A 21,958-nucleotide genomic window follows, 5' to 3' on the forward strand; every position below is an offset into this window, starting at 1 on the left:
TATGGTAAGATAGCATACTGAGTTGGAGGAACCCTATAAATTAGAAATGAGAGTAGGAGAAGGAGCTACCTGAGAATAAATAGAGAGAGTCGAAGAAGAAAACAAGAACCAGCTTAAAGTAGGAGATGTAGAGAGTAAAGAGAATTTCAAGGAAGGAGATAGAGGTGTGGTGTGCAAAAGCCTATTCCTATCAGTGCAGGAGAATAGATTGTGAAATTTGGAGGGGAATTTTATGGGATAACTTTTAAACACAGACATTAAAAAAATTAAATTACATAAGCTCAATTTAAACAAAATATGTTAAGAGCAAAGTTAAGAAATGCAATTTATCACTTTCTCCTTCTTAGGCTATCTCTCTATATATGTAGTTGCATGGTGGAAATACTGTGTAATTGTGTTATATTCTATTGTTCAACTGTTCCCAACTCAGCGTGCATTGATACCACATTAGTAGCTTGAAATCAGCAATGAGGGAGTATGTTAACCATGAAAATGGCAAGTGCTAAATTTAGGCCCAGTTTATAGTTCTGTTGATTCTGCAGGCAAAGGATTGTCAAATTAAGTGCCTCAAGCCATATTTAGCCCTTTGCTGGTTTTTATACATAGCTAGACTATTTGTATATAGTTGGACTAGTATACATGGTCTAAGTTTTATTGGAATACAGGCATACCCTTTTGTTTACATAGTGTCTATGACTGTGTTCCAATAGCAAATAGGAGTAATTATCATAGAGAATATAAAGCCCAAATAGTCTAAAATAGTATCTGACCCTTACAGAGAATGTTTTCTATTCCTGGTCTACTCATGAGAAAGTGATGGAGAATATCTGTATAATGCAGATTACGTTTAAAATTGTGTTGTGTGTACAGGTGTTACATTATGAAGACCACAAGAATTTGAGAAGATATCCTTCTAGTATTTGAAAATGGTTGTCTGAGTCAGCAATGGTGCTTACACCATTGACAAACGTGTGAAGCTTGGACACGTCTCTGTTTTTTCATTTTTGTTGTGCTCAATAACATTAACCAAAATGTCAACCAACATCCACATTGGGATTGCACTCATTTGTCCATCTCAAATATAGATTGGCTGTGGTTACTAGAGTTTGGCAAATATCAACAAAATCCTTCCATGAGAATCAATTGGCTAAATGGAATTTTCAATGAAGAATATTATGTTTTATTATTCTTTGTAAATTGTATCCTATGTATCTTTTATGTTAGTAAAGTTTAAAATACAGTTATGTGTATAAACATATGCCTTACTTTTCATGCAGAGAGCAGGTTGTTAAGGATTTCCCAGAACAGCCCTGTATAACAGTTTGGGAAGCAATGGAGTTTTGGGGGAAGATAAAAACAGAAAGATCGTTACCTGTGATAAGTACTGAATGACATAGAGCATATTTGTCATCCAGAAAATTATGAATCACTTAAAAAAATCCTTAGTTAACTGCAAACTTTATTGCTTTTTTTTCTTTTATGCATTTAGCAAATATTTAATTGATTACCTGCTTTGTACTAAGTGTATGCTAAGTGATATACTTTCAGGAATTAAGACACAGATTGTTTTGTGGCATTTATAATCTGACGTAGAATGCAGGTGATAAAGGAGTAAATACATAAACAAGCATATAATTACAAAATTATATGAACAGACTATAGAATTAGTGAATAATAGAGATGAGAGGAATTGACCTTGTTAAGTGGGACATCCAGGAAGGTCTCTGTAGAAGTGCTATTTCGGCTGAGGCAAAGCCTGGGCTGGGAAGATTGTGCCTGGCAAGGGGAAAAGACTGTACAAATATCCTGAGGACTTAACTTAAAAAAAATTTTTATTACCTCTCAATAAAAAGGTAATCACTTTCAATTGCTTCATTAATTATAAAAGAAACTAAATTTTAAATAATATTACTTGGGATATAGGCAGTTACTTTCCTCTAAAAACCTCAAAGTTAATCAGGTGTGGAAGTTAATTTCCCAAGTTTCCTTTTAAAGCTAGTGTGGAATTCTCTGTATGTTTACATATGACCTTCATTAAGGCTAAGAATTTCTTCATTTAGATTTGGCTTTATTTGATGCTAATATGTTTTGTCGGGTTGTTTCTCAATACTTCATGTCAAAGGGGGATCATTCTTTTTCTTTCTTTACTTATGAGTCCTGAATCTCTAAACGTATTTAGGCTCAGGCAGACAAGCATTCACACTCTTATCCAATTTGAATTTTTTCTAAATTCATCAAACCTCAGAGCTAATATATGATCCTTAGTTTCATGAAAACACTGGGTAAGTTCAGCATTACTGTGGAAATCTACCTTGTGAGAAAGACTAATTGCATTTTTCTCATCTTCCCTTGTTTCGCTACATGATTATTTTTTAACAATAGGCTAAGTCAGGTATAATAAGCTCTCCAAGTGATAAAGATTAGAGATAATATTTGTGAATATTTTAAAGTGTTGCTTGAAATATCCTCCTTACCATTACTTACTTCCTTCTCTGCCTGACCTCATTCTCTTACATTTAAACATCTTTGATTTTCTTTTCTTGGGCCTTGAGACTCTTCATTCCAGTGCAGGCACCCAGAAATTAGTCATTGAATGTTATCATTGGAGGATTGGAAGAAAAGAGAAAGGCAGCAAATCCTTGGCTTTTAAACTCAAAGTTGACTTCCTATGCAAGAAGGAAGTATGTAGGAAGAATATTTGTTATCCAGTTCAGAAGTCCCTTCACTCCTGCCAGGAGCTCCTCTGAACTGTAGAAGAGAATAGAACAGACAAGAAAGCAAGATAGCTTAGTGCTGGGCCCAGGCTCTGCTTCTGTTCTCTATTCAGGGTTATTTTAAAACAGGGGGAGGGGGTATTGATAAGTGTGGATATCCAAAAGTAGAGGGGGTTAATTCTGGAGTATCAGCAGGCATCACTCTTATAATACTTCCTATATGGACAAGGGGAGTCCTGATGGCTTTTTGTGTTATCTAAGACAATAAAATCTTGATAAAGATTTAGGGAGTTTGGAACTTCAGAGAAGCATTGGAAAATAGCTCATTTTTTTCCCCACTACCTTCAAAGAGGGTACAAGATTTGCTGACAGAAAGAACCAGCAGTCCAAAATGACTTCTCAGTTTTGGTTGTTTGATGCTACCTCAGACCATGAAGCAGTGACAGAACCTTAGAGAATGGCAGTGACACTAGGTGCAGGAACAGATGCCAGGAGAGGCAGAGGTCATCTTGGCATAAAACAATGTAGTACAGTCAACAGCTACAGGCCAGACATCCCCTTCTGGCCTCCTTCCCTTCTGTGTAAGCTGTTTAAAATTAGATGCCGGGTTGAGAAGAAAGGAGAGGGAGGGAAATTTTGAATGAACTACATTTAACCTGAAATGACCAAAAAGAGCTGGAAATGACTAAGATTTTCTATTTCCTACCATGTAGGCAGGATGGGACTTGACATTCATTTATTCAACATACATTTATTGAACAGTTATTATGTGCCAGCCACTGTTCTATGTACTTGAGACACACTGGGGGAAGGGATTGATGCCCTCATGGAGCTTACATTCTAGCAGGCGATAAGAGTGATTAGGAGACTGGTTTGGGGGTGAGTACGTTGCAGTATTAAGGTGAAATTTGAGCAGACATGTGATAGACATTAGGAGGTTAGCAAACCTGGTATTCTGGGCCAGAGTATTCCTGAGAGAGGCAGCAGCCAGGACAAAAGTCCTAGAAAAAGTAAAAAGAGTTGGAGCAGTAAGAGATGGAGGTCAGAGAGGTAGTGAAGGGCAGATCACTAGGGCTTACAACTCATTTTTATAGAATTTATCTTTTACTTTGAGTAAAACAAGACTATATTAAAGTGCTGAGGAGTAAAGTGATCCTTCGCTGTTTCAAAGGATCATTCTGCCAACTGTGGTAAATATAGATGGAGGGGGCAAGGATAGTCACAATGAAGCTATTACTGTAATCCAGGCAGGGAACGATAGTGGCCATTGTGAAGATGGGCACAAGTGATGAGATTCTGAATATATTTTAAAGGTGGAGCCAACAGGACTTCTTACTGGACTGGATGAAGGATATGAGAGAAAGGGAGGAATCAAGAGAACTACAAAGTTGTCTGTCTTGAGATACTGGAAAGGATGTAGTTGCAGCCTCCTCAGATGGGGTTGGACGAAAGATCAGGAGATTGATCTTTGACACATGATATATTAAGTTTGAGGTGTTTTATCAGACAGCCAATTGGAATTTGAGTGGGCAGTTAGCTACATGAGTCTGGAAGGACCTTTTTTTTTAATTTTATTTTTTCAAATTTACATCCAAATTAGTTAGCCTATAGTGCAACCATGATTTCAGGAGTTGATTTCTTAGTGTCTCTTACCCATTTAGCCCATACCCCCCTCCCACAACCCCTCCAGTAACCCTCAGTTTGTATTCCATATTTATGAGTCTTGGAAGGACCTTTAGTAGAGATATTAATTAAGGAGATTTCAGCATAGAGATAATATTTAAAGTCATGAGGTTGAATTGAAGGCTTGCTCCCAGTAATATGTTTTAGTCGTCTAACAGATCTACATCTTACAAATAACAACTATGAATTCTAAACAAAACACCAAAATCAGCTACTACAAAGGCTCTGAGCAGTTAACAAACCAGATGGGTTATAAAGGAAAATTGAAACTTGTTAGAAGTAACTGGTATGGGGTGAGTTTCCTCATCTTTACAAAGGCTTTTAGCTTGAGTACCATCTTCAGTGGTTTCTGCAAGGACCGTTTTCAGTTGCAGTAAGGTTAAGTTTTTCTGGCCTGAAGAATCATAAGACAAGAGTTTGGGGCAACCACAGAAGAATAAGAAGTGAATGAGGAAACAGAGCCGGAAAAGGGGATTCCCTACTCCTTATGTATGAACTCTAAGATACACTTGAGCCATACTTGATTGAAAAAAATTTCAGCTAAAGACAAAAGAAATGAACTGATATTTGAGCTACCCCTGCTGAGACAGTTTGTAGTTTAAGTCAAATTAAATTAACTCTCTGATGAAAACATTTTTCTACTTTTTGGAGGAATAAAATAAACAGCTTCCACGACGTGGCATTTTTAATGCCCTGAATGCAATCTGAAATTATTCAACATAAGAAAAATCAGGAAAATGTGACTATTCTAAAGAGAAATAACAACCAGTGGAAGCCAACCCTGAGATAATGCAGATGCTAGAATTAGCAGGCAAGGATTTTAAAGTAGCAATTTTAACTGCTCAGAGAGGTAAAGTAAAGATGTTTGTACTGGATGAAAGGAAAATCTTAGCAGAAAAACAAAAAAAAAACATAAAAAAAGAATCCACTGAAAATTCTAGAACTGAAAAATAGTGTATCTAAATTAAAGAATTCCCTGGATGGGCTTAACAGAAGAATGGAGATGATAAAGGAAAGAAAGAGTCCATGAACTTGAAGAAATATCAGTAGAAATTATTCAATCTGAAAAAGTAGAAAATAAAGATCTTAAATTTGAAGACAGACTTAAATATCTGTGAGCAGTATCAAAAAGTCTAACACAATTGTAACTGGAGCCCAGAAGAGAAGAAAGAGAATGGGCCAGAAAAAGTATTTGAAAAAAAAGTGGCTGAAAGTTTCTCTGATTTGGTGAAATACACAATACTTCAGATTCAAGAAGCTAAGCAATCCAGGTCAAGGTAAATATAAATCAAACTGTGATCATCATTGTCAAACTTTTGAAAACCTATCTTAAAAACAGCAGTAGAAAAATGACTCATTATCTACAGGGTAGTAATGATTTGTAAAATCACAAACTTCTAATCAGAAACCATAGACACCATAAGATGATGGAACAATGTCTTTTAAGTACTAACATAAAGTCCTGGAACTACATAGGATCACTAAGGAAGTAGACAGAGAAGAGGAACCAAGAAATTAGATGAAGTGATAAGAAAGAAGGAAAACTGAGAAGTAAGTATCCTGGAAAATGTTTTGAGAAATACGCTATGGTCAATGGTGTCAAATGCTACTATTATGTCAAGGGCAGATTCCAACCATTGAATTGAACAACAGGATGTCAGTAATAATCTTTACAGGCGTAGTTTTGGTAGAATAGTGGGCTTTAGGCCTGATTGGAGTGGGTTGAAGAGAATGAGAGGAAAGAAATTGAAAATTATAAGTTAAGGCAACTTTCAAAGAGTTTTGCTGAGTAAAAAAGAAATGGAGTAGTCGTTAATGTGGAAACTGGGGTCGAGAGAAGGTTTTGCTTTATTTCATTACATGCTAGTTAGGATAAACAAAAAAAAAGTGATAATTTGGATAAGAAGGGAAAGAATTGTGCAGTGTTATCAGGTCTGTAGAAGAAAAAAACAATACAGCCAATTGAGTTAGAATAAAAATCATGCACATGAATATAAGGCTTTATTCTCTTATCTCCTCTATCTTGGACAAAGCTTGTTATTCCCGAGGCTTTACTGTTTGCAATTTAATCATTTGTCAGTGCAAATATTTGAAAAATATGTCCACTAAAATTCTATGATTTTATAGAATAGTAACTTTGATTTCTTTGTGTTTCTAATTATGGACAGTCCCAAATTATGAACAATACATGTTTTAAAAATTGCTTTTTAAGTGATTTCAACAGTCCAAAAGCATTTTTATAATAACATTGATGTTATATGAGGTAGTTTATCCTGACCAGTCCACAAAATCCTGTAAAGTAACTGAATTGTAATACTCCTTATCTGAGAAGTCTCAGCTTTTCAGACTTTTATTTCTATGGAAAAATTTATTCTAATTTCTAACCCAAGATTCTGGAACACATCTTCCATTGTGAAGTGGGCTTACAGGTGGGAGTGGAAACACAGCCTCCTGGTCATACTCCCCACCCTCATCTTCCAGCAATGAGGGTAGGCCATCAAAGTTCTCATGGCACCAAGGATTGAAGCAATGGGGTAATGGAGATCCTGGACATTTATTTTCTCACCAGTGAAAATTAATGAAGACTCAGGAGTTACTACAACATTATTGATGAGAAGGAAGTTTCAGCAGCTAGAGTGTGTTGGTGAGTTCTTGGTTACATGGCTGTTTATATGATATACATATAAGGGTGTGTTAAAGTCTTTCTGTGTGTGTGCGTGTGTGTGTGTGTGTGTGTGTGTGTGTATGCACACATGCATGTGTTGTTATTTCTGTGTATACTGAAGTCCTGTTGACCTGAAAACCCAACATGTAAAACGTGCCAATGAATAAACTTTTGTACCAATCTTTGATTTTATGACTAAGAGATAAATGTTCAGTAAGTAAATTAAAAGCAGATTTATTCCCATATACGTACAGAAAAGTATGTATGTATGTATGTACGGGAAAACTGCATTTCCTATGTATTCTGCACCTACAAGATTGTGCAATGATTATGATGTATGTGTTCAATGATGATGCTAAAGGCAGAGAAAAAATCCTGAAGGAAATCTGAATCACCCACAGTTAAATTATTTTCAGCATAGATTCAGTACTCTTTGTAAATCTTTGAACATTGACAAACCATATAATTCTTGGGTAAAAGAACTGTTAATCAGAACAGTTCCCAATTATGGGGGTGAAAACTTAAGGTTGTGTCCTTAAGTGGAGAGACACTTTATTTGAGAACTGTTGAAGGTTTTTTGTTTGTTTTGTTTTTGTTTTTGTTTTTTCGCTTTTCTTCTTGATCTTCTCTGGGTCATCATTATAACTGTCTCCATTAGCTGTTTTATGCCCATCTTGAAATGTAAAGCTGATAACTTTAGATATACTTTGGACTTTAAGAATTGGAGGTGCATTTGCCTATTTGTGAAGACACCAAATAACTTGAAATTTGCTGGATGGAGTGTGTATATATATATATATATATATATATATATATATATACATGTATATATATATATATATATACATGTATATATATATATATCTCAAATGCACTAGAGCACTTGAGCTCAAAAGGTTTCAAGTCATGGTAATTACGACTCACTAAGAGTAAGAATTATAGCTAAGTAATTTTCTTTTCTTGGTTCAAAAGAAATGGGTACACAGATGTATATTCTGAATACTTACAAGTCTTAATTGCCTGTCAGGAGGTAGTATTTAGGAGCATGATTAAATGGGTTAAGACACATCTAGAAAGGAAACTTCTAAGAGAGGAGGTACTGGTTAATGCTGCTTCTGAGATTGAATTTGAGATTTATAGCATACCCCCGTTTAAAAAAGAAAAGTTATATATGGTTTATGCACACATTGTTAGAAACTGAATTGTTTACAAATGATATATTTTATGCTGATTCATTGGCATTGTTTCTAACATAATGGTTGCCGTTTCAAATCTTTCTTTTGAAAAACAGCACAGACATTTTTAAATGCCAGGATGTCTTCTCTATAATCTTGTTCTTCTAAGATATCACTAGTGCGGTGATCAGGAGCTATTTGTTCAATCATGACCTGTGAGGCTTTCATAACCTCTTATAAACTTAAGTGCCAAATCACCAGGCTGGATATAATTACGTTTTAGTGATTTCTTTGAGCTTTGAAGGCTAATGGATAGCCTCAAGTATTTAAATAACTGCTTGAACTTTCTTAATTGATACAAACTGTCTGTAATAATTCCACTTTGTCTAGTATGCCACATGAACAGCTTTATCTTAGGTTTATATACTTAATTGATAGTGTTCAATGGTACATGATATTTATATGAGCCCGTCTTATTGAATTGTACATGAGATAATCATTCTAAGTTATATTTTAAAGCTATGCACCAACTTCACAAACTAATACACTGGAATCAATGGTTGTATGCTAGATCAACAAATTTAGTAGTTCATATCAAATTTTGTCAGTCTTTTGTAAATATACTAAGACTTATACACCCAAATGATTTTTCCTATTTTTTTTCACATTGCAAATTTATATGGTCGCATATTTACGTTTCAGTTAAGATAAAAAATAACCATGTTAAATTTACGAAAACCACACCAAATGATCTAATATCTAATTATAAAGAATAATAATTTGAAGACTTTTAATTTTCATTGAAGGGTTTTATTGATTTTCTACATTAAAAATCATCAAGATGTATATCAAGGAATAACTGGGTTCGTATCTTGTTTTCCTTTAAGAAAATCATATCATAAAGTGTACAGTATATATTGACCAGAATCGGGATATAATGTAAATTGTTATAACATAAATGTGGAATGAAAAAAAGAATTATAAAAAAAAATATTTTTTGGAATTTCTCATTAAGAATTAACCTTAGCTGTGACTGACATGTGACACTTGGCAAACTTTGACATTTTATGAACAGCTGTTTGTTCATCTGTAAAATGGGAAAAAAAATTATGCAGACTACCAATACTCAACACCTCTTGATATTTATGGACAGTCAATAAATGCTACCTTATCATTATCATTCTTACTGTTATTGTCATTATCATAAGAAATGCCTTATTACTTTTTAGTTTCACTTTGATTATAACAAGAAGTTATGATCCAGATTTGACTTAAGATGACCTTAAATTATTTTCAAAAGCAAAGTAAGTCCCCAAAGTATTAAGATATGATACCATTTATGTTATTTATAAGAATGTTTCAGAAAATCTAAAGGCAATTCATTTTTCTGAAAAGCAACTACTTGAGGCGAATACTACTTATTTGAATGTATACATTTTTGTATGTTTGAAAACAATGGTGGTGTTCTATAATTAGTTATATATTGCATATTTTTATTCACTCTATTCTGCCCCTTAATAGGTTATATAAAATCATATAAGTCATAAATAGGTACTATTAAATCTAAATCACCAAACTTAGATTACTCTCAGATTGTTTGCTTATGTATTATCATAGATGTGTTATTTTTGATGTTGGTTTTGTTTGATAGTTTTTATTTAAAAAGATGTGGGGTGTGTGTGTGTTTATGTGTGTGTCTTTTTGTGGGATCATCAGCAACTAATATACCATAGTAAAAAAATCTTTGGAATAAATCTTTCCTTCAGTGTTCTATAGATATATGATTTGAGGGTTTTGCATGATTACTAAGAAATCCTTTAGTATGGGGAAACTATATTATATTCAGAATTTTTTTTTATTAAAAAGGAAATTGAGTCATTTGCATGCATCTTTCCCCATTGTTAGAAAAAAAGAGTAAGTCATGATTAAAACAAAACAAAACAAAACTGTATATAAATGACTCTGTTACATCCATTAATTCTTGGATACAGGTTGGTAATTTTGCAGGTTGATAATTTTGGTGTGTATTATTCCCAGTTTCAGGAATTGATGGATATGGGATAGCCATTTATGTGAAATTTTCTTTTCTACTGGTAGCCATTAGCCACATGGGACTATGAACATTTGAAGTTTGGCTTGTGTGACTGAGAAATAGAATTATAAATTTTATTTAGTATTAGTTTATTTATATGTACATTTAAACAGCCACATGTGGCTAGGGGATGCCTTATTGGACAGCACAATTCCAGATTCATGAGGAATTTTCATATATGGTTATGCTTATGCTATGGCTTGCTGCTGACAATGCCCAGAGTACAAGTGCCTTGGGGTGGCTTACCCTTAAACCAATCTTGTCATTTTAAAGACATGGCCCATGCAGAAGACTACAAAGCAAATAATGGCAGAGATGAGACTCAGATCTCCAGATATTGTGTCCCAGTCTCAGAATCCCCAACAGAACTTAATTTCTGACTTATGACAATTGATAAACTTGGTAGATGATGATAATGATTTTCAACAACCACAATAATTAAACTCTATTTCCCTTCCTGTGGTGCACTGATAAGAAATGAGAAAAAGGAGACAGAATAAAGGGGATATTTGTATAACTAGACTCTGCTTCTTATCTTTCCAGTGAGTCCGTTGACAGAAATGGCCATATTCCTAATAAGCATTATCCCTGGACTTGGTTACAAATCATTAGTTGAGTTCATTATGTGAAAGTCATTAATTTGAGTATAACATAATGCTATTTGATAAAGAATGACATTGATATATAAATCAAAGAGGGCAACTTTTCAGAATTTTCTGATAATAAAATATAGACTATTTTAATAATAGCAAATTCATGTTACAATGAAGTACACAGGGTCAGTAATTTGGGGGTCAAAAGGCCATTGCACATAAATTACTAAATAAATGTCCAAAGCCATCTAGAGACTGAGACAAGAATCTTTATGTCTTCTTTTCAGTTATATACTAGCTGTTTGGTATGTTGTTCGTTTGCTAGAATAGAATATCAAACAGCTAGCATCTAAGAAGCAAATAACTACAGTGTGAACTTTAAAGTTACCTTAACTGTGATGGAACACAGAAGAAATTGTCACATAGTTGTTTTCACTTTCCCAGTCTAGATTTCACAATGGATCTCTCAGGTCAATCATTCTTCTCTATTATTTTTAAGATTTATTTATAGGAGGACGCATAATATGAAATTCCAATCTCTGACATTTTAATAAGAATAATTTTGGCAGTGTTTCGCAGGATTACATTTTTAAGATTTCATGACTTGTAGGCCCAAATGCTAGAGACTTTTTGGTAGAATTTTAGTAGATATTAATAATATTTCTGCTAGAAATTAGAACTAGGCTCAAGTTCTAGTGAAAAGATATTCTTGAAATTAACAGTAGTAAACTGTTGACTGTCTGTAGGGGTCCATCTTGTGTTCAAAACTGTTTATAATATTCTGGAGGTCCATATGAAATAATTTACTCTCACCAATAAAATTTTGTTTGTGGAAAGGGCAAAGGCTCTGAGCTTAAAATGTTTATATATTTTTAACTTGCCATGAAGGCATGTGCTTTTTATTTCCTTGAGACATTGTTTGAAAATCCTCTGTTTAAAGATGTTCTCCAAACTTTAGTAATAATCATAGGTTCATATTGAGCAGCTTGTCAAATCTTGGGCAGAAAACAACAGAAATACTTGCAAGAGAGATTCTGAGTTTGGAAGAACTGAGCCCCAAACTGAGTTTAAAGTTAGATAAATGTCAAATTTGGGTATCTACATGGATTTGATATACTAATTCCTTTCTTGATATGCAACTTCTTTTTATCTTTGTAGGTTACCTATGAATATCAAACTGACACCCATTTAAATTTGCTCTCTTGTATTCCACTGGAAAGATCCCTGTTTAGAACTACAGGATATAAGGGCAAGCATACACATTACTCCTAATAAATTAATAATGAAGAGAAAGCTATCATTACTACATTGTAAATTATACAGTGAGTCTTAGGTGATTTATTTAGTAGCTTAAACACCTAGGAAATTTCCCTAGTTGGCAGCAATTGAAAATGCATATTAATTGCATTTTCCATCCCACATCTGAAATAAAAGGAGAATGTCAGGAATAGATTAATTCTGGTTTCCTTTTGAATATCATATTTTAATTTCTTCTATGTTTCTTTAATCTTTTTAGCAGTGCTTAAGGATTGGAAGATGTTGATTAAAGCATTTCCTCTGATTAATTATATTTTGGCTTTCAACTGTTTTATTTTATTTTAAAATGAAGTGCACACACATTGTCTGGATTATGTGAGCATCTGCTCATCTCTGCAAATATTTATATAAATCTTACTGCCACCCTGTTCCCTCCAAGTTCTCACTGCTTAGCTAATCCTGATTGCATCTCCTCATTTAGCTATCTTCAGGATATAGAAACATAAATAAAACAGACTAACAGCCCACATTTCAGGGATATTTGTGTGCATGGCTTACCATTTAACTCATGTTATTAAATTCTCAGAATTCATTCTGAAATTACAGGGTTTCCTTTACCTCTGCTTTCTTTATTTATACATCTGATTATTATTAACCTAAGAACTATTTTGGATATAATGACTAGGACTTTATAAAAAGGATGTACTATTTTTTAAGAAAGGTCTATGAGACTAATATGACTAAAAATTTAGAATTTAGTAGGCGGCTTAAAGATGACACATAAATGTTGAATATCTCCTGTTTTCCCCCCTTTAACTATCCTTCATATTTGTTTCTTCCTTTGTTATGTATCTGTGGGCTCAGAAAATAAAAGATAGTACCCCTCCACAGGGATGGAATGCTAGGACTTACTATAAAGATTGTCCTTCACCTGGGTTTCCTTAACTAATTATGGCTTTCATATGGGGACAGTACTTTAATCTGGGGTCTTAGCTTTATTTCATGCTTTGATACAGAGTGAGAGACATCTATTTGACTTCATTTTACAAATTGTCCTTTGACCATGTAGTTTCTGTAGAAGGAATGATTTTTTTTTTGATAGTAAATTTCTAAGACTGAGAATTTCTCTTCTTGCAGCTTTATGTAATTATGTTCAAAGGGGTTTGAATTAAAATGGAACAGATGTGTCCATCTTTAATTATGGTGTAACAAATTGTGTTACTCTAAGGCTTTATTAAGCGAAACGCTCATCTTTATGTAATAATGGGTCAGACAGTTTCAAAATGATATCGGTGAACACAGTGTATTGCCTATTTCACTTAGACTTCAAAAGGATTGTTAAAATTCAGAGGCTCTGCATGTAGAACCGGAAGAAACTATAGAAAATGTGCATTAATTTTTTTTTTATTTCAAGTTAAGTGAAAACAGTTGTTAGGAACATATGAATTTTAATGTCATGTAAATAAGACAAACAAGGTAACATTTGGCATGACAGGTATATCTAAAAGATAATGGGAATATTCAACTCTGTATTGGAAAATGCAATTTTTAGGCTTTCTGAAAACTCTTTTGTATTCTTTTGTGCAGATACTCTCTTATAAATGTGTGTCCAGGACTTTTTTTTTGGAGGGGGGATCACTTCTAAGTCAGTACCATAAAGTCCTTTTTAGAACTAGCTGGCAGCTACTTAACCAAAAATTAGCAAGAAGAATATGGATAGCACAATTCCTGTGACATGAGTCCCATTCCAAGGTTTCCATTTCTGTCTTTAGTACCATAATCCTTTAATGCTTCAGGACATCTCCAACCCCTTATACTTTTTCCATTCCCATAACCCAATCTGTCACCAATTATTAACTTTATTTTTGATTTTCTTTCTTTACATACTCCCTCTGCTTCATTATCAACCACCACTGGAATCCAGGTTCCATTACCTCATATGCCAATTATTCCAAAAGTTTTCTAACACATTTTCTTGACCCTTCTCTCCCCTTTTCATTCTCTTCTTCAATTCATTGCCAATCTAGTATAAAATAATAATTTTATTATGATGCATTGTTTTCTAAAATATTGTGGTGGATATAAATTCTCTATTGTACAAGGCCATACTTTTAGGTCTAGTCTTCCGGATCATACATAATCTCTAATCACCTTCTTCTCACTACTCCTCAATAAAGCTGGTGATACAATATTTTTTCATCACATCTTTCAGTAACAAAACCCAGCCTATTCCAGGCACAGTTGTTCACTGCATGCCAAAATATACACCTTTATCTTCACCTCTGCGCTCTTTCTCCAACCTACGATGCCCTGCTGGCTTCCTCATTAAACTTTCCCTTTCTTGAAAGGTCAGATTCATCATGATGTGTTTTTTTCTTTTTTGCACTTTTCCCTGTCCCTGAGTTGTCAGTTCAGTTTTGATTCATACTTTAGTTATTTTCTGAACTAGCTTTGAGTTTTCATAAATATCTTAGTCTTGTGAACCAAGGTCTAATTCACAGGGTGACTCAGTGAAAAGTATACATTGGTTGATCAGTTGACATGCCTTCTTTGAGGGATTCATTGCTAAGACTGTCTTTGTGTTTACTGGGGTGGGCAGAGGACAAAAACAGGAGATGGGTAAGAGAAAAAATTGGGGACACTAATATTTTATTTTTTACAATGTCTGTAAAATTGTTGGACTTAAGGAAACACGTACACTAAATTCAATGATGAGGGAAAAAAAGTAAACTTCACAGAGCTGTAGTAAACACCAGATGTTGAAAGAGGATCTTACCAGACTAGCCATCTTCATCTTTCATCTCTAGGAGACAAATTACAACAGAGAACCAGAGTAAACATTAAGAAACCATAGAGGACATTAAGTGAGAATGCAGAGCTATAGATTTCAAAACAGAAGACCCACCCAGGGAGCCACTCAGTTTGTCCCTTCATTATCCAAGGCTGCTGCTCTATGTCCTTCTGCCTCCATAGGGATCTGCTGGTCTCTGTCCTTCGCTTTCCCCTCCCTTCCTGCAATAGATGTGCACACTCACATTTTCAGGATCCAAGGAAGGGAACAAAGCTTGATTCTCTGATTCACCCAGAACATTGACCCAGAACCTCTTTAACTCTGTTGAATTAAAAATAAGACAAGAACTAAAACTGAGTTAATTATCTAATATTAGAAAACAAAGAAATGTTGATCATTGGCTTCTTCTGGTTCACTAAGAGTATTTTTATGACTTGAACATATACAGTATAGGATTTTTCTTATCCTTCAATTACCAATTTAAAGAAACATAGGTATCAGTTATATTAAAAAGTATGGAGTAGAGTAAATTAAAAGTAATATACCAAAGTGAGATGCTACAAATGAATAACATCTTATGGCATGAAATAAATGGGGCAAAGTGGACAGGGCTTCAAAGATGTTGATGTCTTGTCTTTTTTTTCTAATATCAAAATGATTACAATGCTTATAGAAAATTTGTACAGAGAGAAAAACAGAAGATAAAAAGCTTACCTTTACTCATCTACCACCAAGTGATAACATCTTACCAAGTGGTAGTTTTGTATAGATAGACATTTTTTATTACAAAATGATACCTCATTTATGCTGTTTTAAAAAACTTTTTACTTAACAATATATAGTCTTTTTTCATGTCAGAATGATATTATACTAGAGCTTTTATGCCTAATTTAAAGCAACATTGAATGTAAGGTAGCTCCCATTTGCCTTATTAGAAGGTCAATTTATTTAGTTACAAAGACATTTAAAATCATATATTTTAGCAAACACTAAGTTAATTTTAAACTGCTAATTTTTAAAAATTTCATATTTCATGAAATGCCATTAATTTTTCATCATTGGAGACTTTCTTTTGAGTCACCAGCTTTTTAGAGCCCATCATCTATACTTGGTATCTGTTTATGATGCTTACTGGAAATTTTATCTCATGATATAAGTATTCATTTACATAACATTAAGATTTATAGTATTTTTGTTAATCTCTACAATATAATCATTTACCATTTTGCTTTTAAAAGTGATCTTGTTTACCACAATACCAACACTTGGAATTGTGTGGTCAGAATCCGGTAATGTGTTAATTTTCTACAATTCCATTTTTTTAAATTTCAGTCTTATTAACTACCTGTCTATATCTATCTCTCTATTTATATCTATCTATCTATCTATCTATGCATCTGTCCATCTAGCATCATCTATCTAAATATATACACATATAAAACTAACACTGATGAAGCCAATTTTGGGCTCATATCTTCTCCTGGGCCCTGAAATGCCATTCAAGACAAAGAAATTAAGAAAGCACCATTTGGAAATATTGATTTTAAGCTAACTCATTTTTTTTTTTTGAGGGATCATTTTGAGGAAAAAAAATTTACCTTATATTTGAGCATGTAGGTTATGGGAAAGGGGATGGTAGGGGAAAATATAGAAAATACGTGTTTGAGGGTTTTTGTGTTTAACACTTGATAAAAACTTATGCTCTACAAGTAGACAATCAAAACTTTTTTTTTTAAAGACATTGACTGAAGGTGATTTTATAGATTATCTGACTTAATACTTCTATTTAGTAAATAAAGAAATAGGACTAAGAGGATACATGACCTTTCGAGTTCCATAGACATTTACAGGGAGCCTTTAAATTAGGCAGGTCTTGGGGGCTCTTGGATGGCTCAGTCAGTTCAGTGTCTGACTTTGGCTCAGGTCATGATCTCAGGGTTTGTGGGTTTGAGCCCTGCATTGGGCTCTGTGTTAACAACTCAGAGACTGGAACCTGCTTCAGATTGTTTCTCCCTCTCTCTCTGCCCCTCCCCCGCTTGCACTCTATCTCTCTCTCAAAAATAAGTAAACATTTAAAAAAATTTAAAAAAAAATTAGGCAGGTCTTCAGACAGTGTATTGCTTTTTAGTCAATACCATATTGAAATGTAGACTTTTGTATAAAACTCAGTAAAAGGTAGCTCCTATAATCATTAATTAATATTATCATCATTTTCTAAGTCTGTATTTGGTATAGAATGGGTGATACTGATCCAACATTGCTGGGTGATGGTGGTATAAAAGTAGAGTGGGTGAGTGTAGACCATAATTCAAGAGGTGTGGCTGTAAATAATGGGGAAGGGAGTGCCTGGGTGGCTCAGTCGGTTGAGCATCCAACTCTCTTGATTTTGGCTCAGGTCATGCATGATTTCTCAGTTTGTGAATTTGAGCCCCATGTCCTAGTCTGTGGCATGTCTTTTCACCTTCCTAACAGTCATTTGAAGAGCAGAAGGGTTTTGTTTTTGTTTTTGTTTTTTTAATTTCAGTAAAGTTCAACCTAATTTTTTCTTTTAGAAATGGTGATTTTGATGTCCTTGTCTAAGAAATGTTGACCTAACCCAAAGTCATACATTTTATAGAAATTTATACAAACTTTATAGTTTTATGTTTCACATTTAGGTTTATGACCCATTTTCAGGTTTTGTTTATATATAAACATGAATATAAATATGTATACAGTATAAGGAATGGATCAAATTTTTGGTCTCTGGTTGAAAAGACAGTCCTTTTCCATTGAATTGCTATTATACTTTTCTCAAAGAAGATCAGGTGTTTTTGTTTGTTTGCTTGTTTGCTTTTATTTTTTGGTAGAGATCTATTCTATTTCATTGTTCTGTGAGGCTATCTTAAAGCCAGCACTACCTTATCTTGAACACTGTATCTTTGTAAGTCTTGAGATCATGTGGTGTTAGCTCTCCACATTAATTTTTACATTTCAAAATTGTTTTGGATGTTCTAGGTCCTTTGTATTTGTATATAGATTTTAGAATTGGCCTTTTAATTTCTATTAAAATGCCTGATGGAATTTTGATTGTGATTGCGTTGAATCTATACATCAATTTGGGGAGAATTAGTATCTTAACAATACTGAATCTTCTGATCCATGAACAACTTTTATCTTTCCATTTCTTTAGATCTTTTAATAATTTACTCAGCAACATTTTTCGTTTTCTTTTTTTTATTTAAAATTTTTTTCTTTAACCTTTATTCATTTGTGACAGAGAGAGAGAGACATAGCGTGAACGAGGGAGGGGCAGAGAGAGAGAGGGAGATGCAGAATCTGAAGCAGGCTCCAGGCTCTGAGCTGTCAGCACAAAGCCTGACGCTGGGCTTGAACCACAAACCTCCAAAGTCAGAGGCTTAACTGACTGAGCCCCCCAGGCGCCCCATCATTTTGCTTTTTCATTGTACATTTCACATCTTTTGTCAAATTTATACCTAAGAATTTCATTTGATAATATTGTAAATAGTTTTTTAAATTAGTTTTCTATTATTCATTACTACTATTTAGGAATACAATTGATTTTTATAGATTGATCTTGTATCTGGCAATTTTGAGAAGTAATTTATCATGACTAGCAGCTCTTGGTAAATTCCATCAGAATCTCTTCCAGACAACAATATCAACTGCAAATAGACAGGTTTATTTCTTTATTTACATAAAAATGCCTTTCTCAGGTGAATAATTACAGTAGCTAGAAATGTCAGTACAATGTTGAATAGATGTGGCAAGAGTGAATATGCTTGTTTTGTTACTGAACTTAAAAAGAAAGTATTTAGTTTTTGTGCAGGATTTATATTAGCTGTATTTTTTTTTAAAAATCAGGAATAAGATGAATATTGGATTTTGTCAAAAGTTTTTACTACTACTGACATTATAATTTTTTTTAATTCTGTTAATATGGTGAGTTACATTGATTTTCAAATGTTATAACAATCTGCCTTTTTAGGATTAATCCCTATTTGGTCATGATACATGAATCTTTACATATATCTATATATCTGTATCCATATGTAAGGTTCTATTTTCTAAAACTTTGTTTATAATTTTTGTACCTATAATGAGGAATATTGGTCTTTATTATTCCTTCCACTTGCTTTGGGCTTTATTTGCTTTTCTTTTTCTAGTTTCTAAATGTGGAAACTGAGGTCATTGATATGACTTCTAATATAAGCATTTAGTGCTATAAATTTCCCCATTAGTATTGCTTTCTGGTATTTTTTCAAAAAATTAATTTAAAATACTTTCTAATTTTTCTTCAAGTTTCTTCTTTGATGCATGGGTTATTTGGAAGTGTATTTTTATTTTTTAAATATGTGATGATTTCTAGAGATTGTTCTATTATTGATTACTTTAAAAATTTATTTTAATGTTTATTTATTTTTGAGAGATACAGAGAGAGAGAGCATGAGCGGGGGAGGGGCAGACAGAGAGAGGGAGACACAGGATCTGAAGCAGGCTCCAGGCTCTGAGTTGTCAGCAATGAGCCCAACACAGGGCTGGAACTCACAGACCATGAGATCATGACCTGAGCCAAAGTCAGACACTTAACCAACTGAGCCACCCAGGCACTCCAGATTTTAATTTCACTGTGGTCAGAGAAGATTTTTATGGCTTGAATGCTTTTGAATTTATTGAGACTTGTTTTATGACTTAAACTATGGTCTTTATTGGCAAATGATCTGTTTGATCTTGAAAAGAATTTGGATTTTGATGTTAAATGGAGTGTTTGTATCTTTTAAGTTTGTATATTAGGTTGCTTGAACTTGTTCCACAGTTAATTGATTCTCTTTATTTTTTTAATGTTATTTTTTCCTCTGTTTTGTTTTTAATAGTTCTATTATGTCCTCTAGTTTAGTAGTCTGTTTTTTTTTTTATTGCCTAGTATACTTAATTCTATTCTGTATATTTTTCATCTCAGCAAACTACTTTTGCTGTAGTTTTTATCTCTAGAAAGTAGATATGGATCTTTTTAGATCTTTCATGTTTCTACTTAATTTTTACATATTGAACATAGTTATTAAAGCCATTTTATCATCCTTCTCTACTAATTCTAACACCTGGATTAGTTCTGGGTCAATTCATTTTATTGATTCTACTTCTCATTATGGGTCCTGCCTTCCTGCTTGTTTGCAAGCTTGGTAATCTTTGACTGAAGGTCATACATTGTGAATGTTACTTTCTGAGTGCTGGATATCTTTTGTATTTCTATAAATATTCTTGAATTTCATTCCAGGATACAGTTAAGTTACTTTGGAACAGTTTGATGCTTTCTGGTTTTCCTTTTTATATTTGTTTGCTAGAGCTAATTTAGGGTTATTATTTTTCCTTATCATTGAGGCAAGACCTTCCTGAGTGGTCCACCTCATTATCTCTAAATGATGAGGTTTCTTAGTCTCAGTGATGTGAAAAGGACTCTTTCTGACCCTGTGTTAGTTCCAAGCATTGTTCTTGATATTTTTTTCTCCCTAGTTTTGAGTAATTTCCTCATGTGCATGCATTGATAATTTCTCTGCTGAATAGTTGAGGGGATCCTCTATAGCCATCCAGGGTTCTGTCTCAGTGAAAATTCTGTCCTATCTGGTACTCTGTCCAGTGAACTATAAGAGCATTATTATTTCTGTACTCACCTCTCTGTCTCCTCAATTCAAGGGGTCCATTTGGGTCCTCCTGGCTTCTCCCTCCCCATATTGTGGCTTGAGAACTCTCTCAAGACAGTAAACTAAAAAAAAAAAGTTGTAGGGCTCACCTGATTTGTTCCCTGTCTCTTCATGATCACTATAATTTTTTGACTGGTGTCCAAAGTCTTAAAAAACTGTTTTGTAGATTAAAAAATCATTTTATATGTTTTGTCTGTTTTTTTTGGTTGTTGTAGGGGAGATTGTTTTAGGTGGGGTAGTAAATCTGGTTGCTGTTACTTCATCTTAGGTAGAAGTAGAAGGTTCTTTTAGCTTGATTCATAATTTTGAAATATTTAAAAATATTGTATGTGGGCCTCCAATTGTACTGTTGCCCTGGCCTCAGCAAACATAATGGTGGGTCTGGGAAAAAGAAAGGAATTAAAATAGAAAAAAAAAATGGAAAAAAGAGCAATTAAAATATTAAAACAGAAAAAAAAGGAGAGATAATTGATGTAATAACAAGGTCTGAAAAGGAAAGGAATTATTCCTAAAATATTTTTTTAATGTTTATTTATTTTGAGAAGGGGGAGGGGCATATAGTGATGGAGAGAGAATCCCAAGCCAGCTCCATGCTGTTAGTGCAGAGCCTGACATAGGGCTCGATTCCATGAATTGTGAGATCATGACCTGAGCCGAGATCCAGCGTCAGGCACTTAACCAACTGAGACACCCAGGCACTCCTATTCCTAAAATTTTTTGTTTAATTAAAAAAAATTTTTTTTAATGTTTATTTATTTTTGAGAGAGAGAGAGACAGAGTGTGAACAGTGGAGGGGCAGAGAGAGGGAGACACAGAATCTGAAGCAGGCTCCAGGCTCTGAGCTGTCAGCACAGAGCCCAGCGTGGGGCTCAGACTCATGAACTGCAGAATCATGACCTGAGCCGAAGTCCGCCACTCAACCGACTGATCCACACAGGCTCCCATATTCCTAAAATTTTTATAGAAAATAAATAATCTAGGATATTTGAAGACTGTGTTTTACAAAACATACTGTCAGTATTTAGAAATATTGTTGTTTGTTGGCATGTAAAAGGCTTACTGAACCATATCAATAGCCTGATTCCTTTTGGAGGTCTTACAGTTTTGATGGTTCAATCCAAGTTATGTATTTTCCCATCAAGTTTTAGCAGTCTTGGTTGGAGTAGAACATCTGGCAGACTAAATTTTCCTGTTCCTTATTTGGGGAAAGAAAATGATGAAGCACAGATTTTTGGCTGTATATGAAAAAATTAGATGAAAATTAATGATCTTAGGAATAAATGAGTTAA

At 33.8% G+C, this 21,958-nt stretch overlaps 1 protein-coding gene across 2 annotated transcripts in view; it reads left to right on the forward strand.

Annotated features, from left to right (window-relative positions):
* The first annotated feature begins 41 nt into the window (after window positions 1-41).
* CSNKA2IP (casein kinase 2 subunit alpha' interacting protein) overlaps window positions 42-21,958 on the forward strand; it is a 381,659-nt gene continuing 359,742 nt past the window's right edge. For both annotated transcript variants that reach the window (XR_003426812.2, XM_053220708.1), the window contains exon 1: window positions 42-7,041. The gene's annotated coding sequence lies outside the window, so the exon portion shown is untranslated. The remainder of the gene's footprint in view (window positions 7,042-21,958) is intronic.

Source organism: Acinonyx jubatus, chromosome C2 (genome assembly GCF_027475565.1).
Source record: "Acinonyx jubatus isolate Ajub_Pintada_27869175 chromosome C2, VMU_Ajub_asm_v1.0, whole genome shotgun sequence".
Lineage (NCBI taxonomy): Eukaryota > Metazoa > Chordata > Mammalia > Carnivora > Felidae > Acinonyx > Acinonyx jubatus.